Here is a 6542-nt window from a genome sequence, read left to right on the forward strand (position 1 = left end):
TGGCAAGAGGAAGGGAGTTTAGAACTGGGAAGAGTCATGTCAAAGTGGCATGCTGGATGAGTGGAAGGTGAGCCTGACCTGAGTGAAGGGCTCATGCACATCAGAAGGTAAGGTTGGGGGGCGCCTGGGTGGCTCAGTGGTTAAGCAACTACCTTCGGCTCAGGTCATGATCCCAAAGTCCCGGGATCGGTGCTCGCTTCGGCAGCACATATACCAAAGTCCCGGGATCGAGTCCCAAATTGGGCTCCCTGCTCGGCAGGGAGTCTGCTTCTCCCTCCTACTCTCTCCCCTCTCATGCTCTCTCTCACTCCCTCTCTCTCTAATAAATAAATAAAATCTTAAAAAAGGTAAGGTTGGTAGCAAAGCCAAGCTGAGGGAGGGCTTGCATCTAGCCTGAGGTCGACTCAACCCAGTAAATGCTATGAAGCCATTTTAGAATCTTACTAATAAAGCACTATTCTAGAAAGACTCACCTGTCTACAATGTGCCAGGTGTTTTTGGACTAGAGAAAAGCTTAAGGGCAAAGAAAATCAAGGGTTTTTTTGAGTAAACAAGGCAAGAAATAAACGAAGCTTTGTGTTTTGTTTAGTTCAAATAGGCCATGGACATCTTACTGCAAAATAAAATGATCTGTAATTGGCCCCCTGTTGTTGAGAGAACTGTGTCCTCAACAGAACACAGAATTCTATAGCCTAGCCAGTATGAAATTACCTGGTATTAATAACTGATAGCAGGTGCACAGAAGGATTAATAGCCAAATAACAGCATAAAATTTTCTTAGCTGGAGAATAATATACTCCTTTGCCCTATTCTTCCATCCTTATCCATCCAGAGTCCTCTTGTGCAAGTTTTGAGACCTGTCTAGGTCCCACATTGACAAAAGGTTTCAGCCTGCTAAGGTTCCCCCTGTACTTTAATATTCAAGTGGAATAATTATGCAAGTAGTTCTCTGAAGCCAAGTGTGCTCCCTAGTGTTCTTCAGGATTTGTGGGAAGAGAAGTTGGGAATGAGAGGAAGTGAAGATGAGAATTTAAATGTCCTCTGGGTCATTTGTCAGCTCTTTTCCAAATTCCTCCCACCTTTTTCTTGATCACCTCTAACTATTTCCTCTTTATTCCTCCATGCTGGACAGCGCTTTCTCTATTCCCAAAACATAATATGAGTTAGCTTTTATGTAGTGTTTATACTCCGGTGCAACCATGTGTACTAAGTATTTTAGATACATTCATATTTAATGAAGGCAGCCCCTCTCTCCATTCTGCAAGGTACTAATAATTCAAGGCTGATGGTACAACTGACATTTATCGAAGGTTAGCAATTAATAGTGAGTACAGCACAAAACAGGAAAGAACTTAAAAGTCAATACCAGACATCCCTGCTCTGAAAGTTCACTGCTCACACCCCACAGAGGGACTCCTTGTTATACATCTTTCTCCCTCACCTCTAGCCTGAGTAAATGGAGCCAACACCTCAAGTCCCCAAAAGATGGTCTCCCTGACTGCCAAGGGAAAACTGAAAAATTCTTAAAATCTCATGTTAAGTGGGGATTAAGTTCTAAATTCAACACTCTTGAAAATCAAAGTGCCCATAAAATAAAGTAGACTAAGGCATAAGTCTTCTTTAATGAAAGTTGCCCTATGACCCTCAATTAATTTTTCAGCTTCTTCATTGAGAATACGGACAGAGTCATCACCGCCCCAAATCCCAGCCACCTGAACAATGTGTTCCAGTTCACGGTCAATGTGGGGAAGCCGTTAAAATGAGTCACAATTATTTCCTGAGTTTTACCAACATGAATTGACTGTTTCAGGCTTGACAGCATCTTTTCTCTGCCTCACAGACCCACTGAGTGGAATGGCAGACCAAATAACTTGAATAGAAGTATAATGAGTCTCCATTATAGTTTACTTTCTTATGCAAAGCAAATTTTAGTTCCACTCCATTGCATCCTGTCATGGACCCATTGAAGCATCTTTCCAAACCAAAGAGAAGTCTATCCTAGATCTCCAAAAAGAACTTACATAAACTCACATTTTTTTTCTTTAGAGGTCTAAAAAAATTTACAGATACAATTTTTAGAAAAACTCAGAGCTGAGGGACGCCTGGGTGGCTCAGTCGGTTAAGCATTTGCCTTCGGCTCAGGTCATGATCCCAGGGTCCTGGGATCGAGCCCCGCATTGGGCTCCTTGAGCCTGCTTCTGCCTTTCCCTCTGCTGCTCCCCCTGCTTGTGCGCGCTCTCTCGCTCGCTCTCTCTCCCTGACAAATAAATAAAATCTTTAAAAAAAAAAAAAAGAAAGAAAGAAACACTCAGAGCTGAAAACCATGTACTTTCCTTCCCCACACAGTCTAGGTTAACAGAAGGGAACGAGATAAAATATCTTCTACACTTGTAGAAAGCAAACCCCAGGGGTTACTTTGTTTTATCTTCTCTCCTCTCCCTCACCTCTTCCTCTTCTTCTCTTCCTCTCTGTTCTTTTCACTAAACGCTATAAAGCCCTGAGAGCCTGGACTCGTGTGCTGGTACTGGCGGATAAAGGAACGTATCTCAGAGGCTGAAATGGTCTCCAATTATTTCTTCCCACGTTGAACTCTTTTTGAACAAATCGTACATCTCATTTGCCGCCTGTTAACAGTTGTGTGCTGCCTTTTAATGTTTTTTATTTATTAGGTTTATCCTCCTCGTTAAAAAGCAATCATTGACTAAAAGAATTGGTCTTCTGGGCATGCAGCAAACATGTACTGAAAGCAACATAGGAATCAGCAGACATAAATCAGCATACTCTTATCTATGCTACTCTGCCACCTACAGGAAGGTTGTGAGTGGGTCACCCCACTTTCAGGTGACAGCAATGACTAACATATCTGCAAAGTACTCTTCTTTGGAATAATTGCTAATCAATGTAGTAGTCATTCAAGAATGTTTGAAACACCCATTCTGTGTTCTATTAGGTTCCAAGGATGCAGAGGTAAATGAGACATGGTCCACCCCCTCCAGAAATACCTCGTTCAGAAGATGGTTTTGATAGCAAATGCATCATCGGGAGCAAGGGCAGCACGTTTGACAACTTCATTTGAGTTACAAAAGGGCATCCCACTTTCTGGGCTGGTAAAGCCCCACATCAGAACATAGAGAATACTGTAAGTAGATCAAGCCCGGGGTTTCACCTCCGCCTTCTCGGAAGAGTCCTTCTGTGCAGCGTAGAAACTACATAATAGTATGTGGCCTCCTCAGTCCTATAGCTGGTATCCAAATCATGAGCGTATGGATACCTATTTTTTTAAAAATAGACATGAAAGGGGAGCCTGGGTGGCTCAATCAGTTAAGCGGCCGACTCTTGATCTCGGCTCGGGTCTTGATCTTGGGGTCATGAGTTCAAGCCCCTTGTGGGGCTCCCTGCTGGGTGTGGAGGCCACTTAAAAAAAAAAAAGTAAAAATAGACATGAAAATATCTGGAGCCTAGAATTTACGAAAACATAAATCCATACATAAGGAAATACAGAAATAGTAACAATGTTTTAATATTTCATTTTAATCCCTGTATCAGTGAACGTAGGAGAGGAGATGAGGCTACAAGAAACAACAAAGATGATGTATAAAGGGTTTGAAGGGAGGTCTGGCCACGAAGGTGGCAAGAAGCCCCTGAAGCAGTCCAAGAAGCAGGCCAAGGAGATGGACGAGGAAGATAAGGCATTCAAGCAGAAACAGAAAGAAGAGCAGAAGAAACTCGAGGAGCTAAAAGCGAAGGCCGCGGGGAAGGGCCCCCTGGCCACAGGTGGAATTAAGAAATCTGGCAAAAAGTAAGCTGTTCCATGTGCCCGAGGCAATGATGATCCTTAATTCCATTCCTGTTTAAACATCTGGATTCCCTGTCATAGCATCTGTTGCTACCTACAGCTGGAATGAAGTGTTGTCTTAGATCCTGTTGTACATTTAAGAATAAACTTTTGTAAAAAAATAAAAAAAATAAAGGGTTTGAAGGGAAAAAAGAGGAGCCACAAATGGAAAACCAAAACCAATGAAGAGGGGATGGTTGAAGGACAAATGAGCACACCCTTAATCTTGAAACTTTAGGAAAAGGTCATACGTATATTTTAAACAAGCACATGCAGAAATGCTCCTAAGAATGGTTTTGGGAGGTTGCACCACATTGACACATGCTATGAAGCAATGAATTTGCAGCAAGAAGTATTTCGCATGCACTTAGAAAGTTGCATTTGTCATGTGACTACAGACTATTCTTATCCACTCCCTGATATTATCATCATCATCAACAAAGACAATAAATAGTTGGGGAGTTCTTAAGATTATCAAAATAATTGGTTTTAGGGGCACCTGGGTGGCTCAGTCGGTTAAGCATCTGCCTTTGGCTCACGTCATGATCCCAGGGTCCTGGGATCGAGTGCCGCATGGGGCTCCCTGCTCTGCGGGAAGCCTGCTTCTCCTTCTCCCACTCCCCCTGCTTGTGTTCCCTCTCTCGCTGTGTCTCTCTCTGTTGAATAAATAAATAAAATCTTTTTTAAAAATTGGTTTTAGCCAAGTACATTAGAAAGCTTAAATATTGTCATTCTTGCCCTCAGAAAGAATTATATATAGCAAGATAATGTATAATGCAAGGTATATACAAAGAGTGCTACACGACGGATTTTAGAAATCTGGGGAGGAATTCAAATGAATTATTGCAATCAGGGAAAAGTTTTGGAGAAGGGATATGTTTTGGGCCAACTCTTGAAGGAAAGGGTACCACTTCAAAAGGCAAAGTAGGGCATGGCCAGGAGGGCAAGTGCACAAGTAGGGGGAACACCATTATGTAAGTAAAGTAGGCAGAACTCAGTATAAATGGTGGATTTAGATATAATCAGTATATCTATTTGATGAGAATAGGAGAAATAAAAATGGCTAACTAGGACAGACTATATTTTCCTCCAAATTAATGCAATAAATAACAATACTTCCAGTCCCAAATGCTCTTCCAGAACCTTCCAGCCCCCATCAAATTGTGGAGTCTATTTCCCCACCCCTTGAATCTGGGCTTTGAATGGTGGGTCTAACGACTGCTCCAACGAATAGAGCACAGTGGATGTGATGCTATGTGACTTCCAAGGTGAGGTCATAACAGGATGCAGTTTCTGCCTCCTTCTCTCTGAGTTCACTCACCTTTCCACCCTGGCTCCATGTTTTGAGGGAGCCCAGACCACGTCCAGTGACCACATGTAGGTATCCCACTCAACAGTCTTAGCTAAGGTCTCAGCTGACAGCTGGAATCAACCAAGACACATAAGTGCGTGGAGATTCAAATGATTCCAGCCCGCAGATTTTGAGGCTTCCAGCTGAGGCACCTGATGTCACAGAAAAGAGATAAGCCATTCCTGCTGTACTCTGTCCGAATTCCTGATCCTCATAATTCATGAGCATAATAAATAATTGTTTCAGGCCAATAAGTTCTGGGGTAATTTGTTACATAGTAGTTACATTCTAGTTCTAGTTACATAGTAACTAGAACACTAACATTAATTGAGTAATAATCGAATGCCATGTACCACGTTTGATGCCTTATATTTTATATTGGCTAGCTATTTCTGTATAACAAACCATTCCAAACCTCAGTGGCTTAAAACAATAGTTCTTGCTTATTAAGCTCACATATCTGTGGTCTACTGTGGACTGGCTGACCTAGGCCGGGCTCGCTTATGTGCTTAAGTGTTGCCTGGGAACCCTGCCCTAGCCTGGGCTTGGCTGGGGCATCTTAGTTAGGGCAGATCCACTGTATGTGTCTCTTATCCTCCTCTTGGAATTGACAAGTTTGCCTGGGTAGGTCATTTTCATGGAAAGGCAGGAGTGGAAATACTTAGGCTTCTTAGGGCCTGACGTCAGAAATGGCACACCATCACTTCTACCAAATTCTTTTTTTTTTTTAATTTTATTTATTTATTTGAGAAAGAGAATGAGAGAGAGAGCAGGAGAGGGAGGAGGGTCAGAGGGAGAAGCAGACTCCCCGCCGAGCAGGGAGCCCGATGCGGGACTCGATCCCAGGACTCCAGGATCATGACCTGAGCCGAAGGCAGTCGCTTAACCAACTGAGCCACCCAGGCGCCCCACTTCTACCAAATTCTGTTGGCCAAATGGACTCACATGACCAGGCCCAGATTAATGGCGAAAGAGAACAGACCCCATCTGTTTAATATACTGCAAAGTCACAGGCGAAGGGCGTACACATAGGGAGGGGTGAAGAACTGGAGTCATTAATTCAATCTATTGCATAATTATCAATTAAGTACCATTATCATCCCCCATCTCATTCATGTCATTGAGAAACTGAAGCACAGAGACTTTAAATAAGGTGACTTAACAGAGTTCCTGGAGCTTCCAGTGAGACTGCTGTTCCTGTTGCTTCTCATCACTGCAACTGTCCAAGACACCAAACTCTCATATGTCTTTGATCTTTAGGTGCTAGATCTCAACTGGCTGCAAGACTGCTGGGTCGTCTGTGCTTCCCACCTTAAACCAATTCCTAACCTTCCTCTAATTGGACCTTAGCATCAC

General features: G+C 42.9%; 1 pseudogene across 1 annotated transcript; it reads left to right on the forward strand.

Annotated features, from left to right (window-relative positions):
• Positions 1–2403: 2403 nt before the first annotated feature.
• Positions 2404–5912, forward strand: LOC145723381 (translation machinery-associated protein 7 pseudogene; annotated as a pseudogene). Its single transcript, XR_014148327.1, has 2 exons — positions 2404–3139; positions 3547–5912. The product of XR_014148327.1 is annotated as a translation machinery-associated protein 7 pseudogene (transcript).
• Positions 5913–6542: the final 630 nt, after the last annotated feature.

This window comes from Leptonychotes weddellii, chromosome 9, assembly GCF_054177405.1.
Source record: "Leptonychotes weddellii isolate Sample4059 chromosome 9, ASM5417740v2, whole genome shotgun sequence".
Taxonomy (NCBI): domain Eukaryota; kingdom Metazoa; phylum Chordata; class Mammalia; order Carnivora; family Phocidae; genus Leptonychotes; species Leptonychotes weddellii.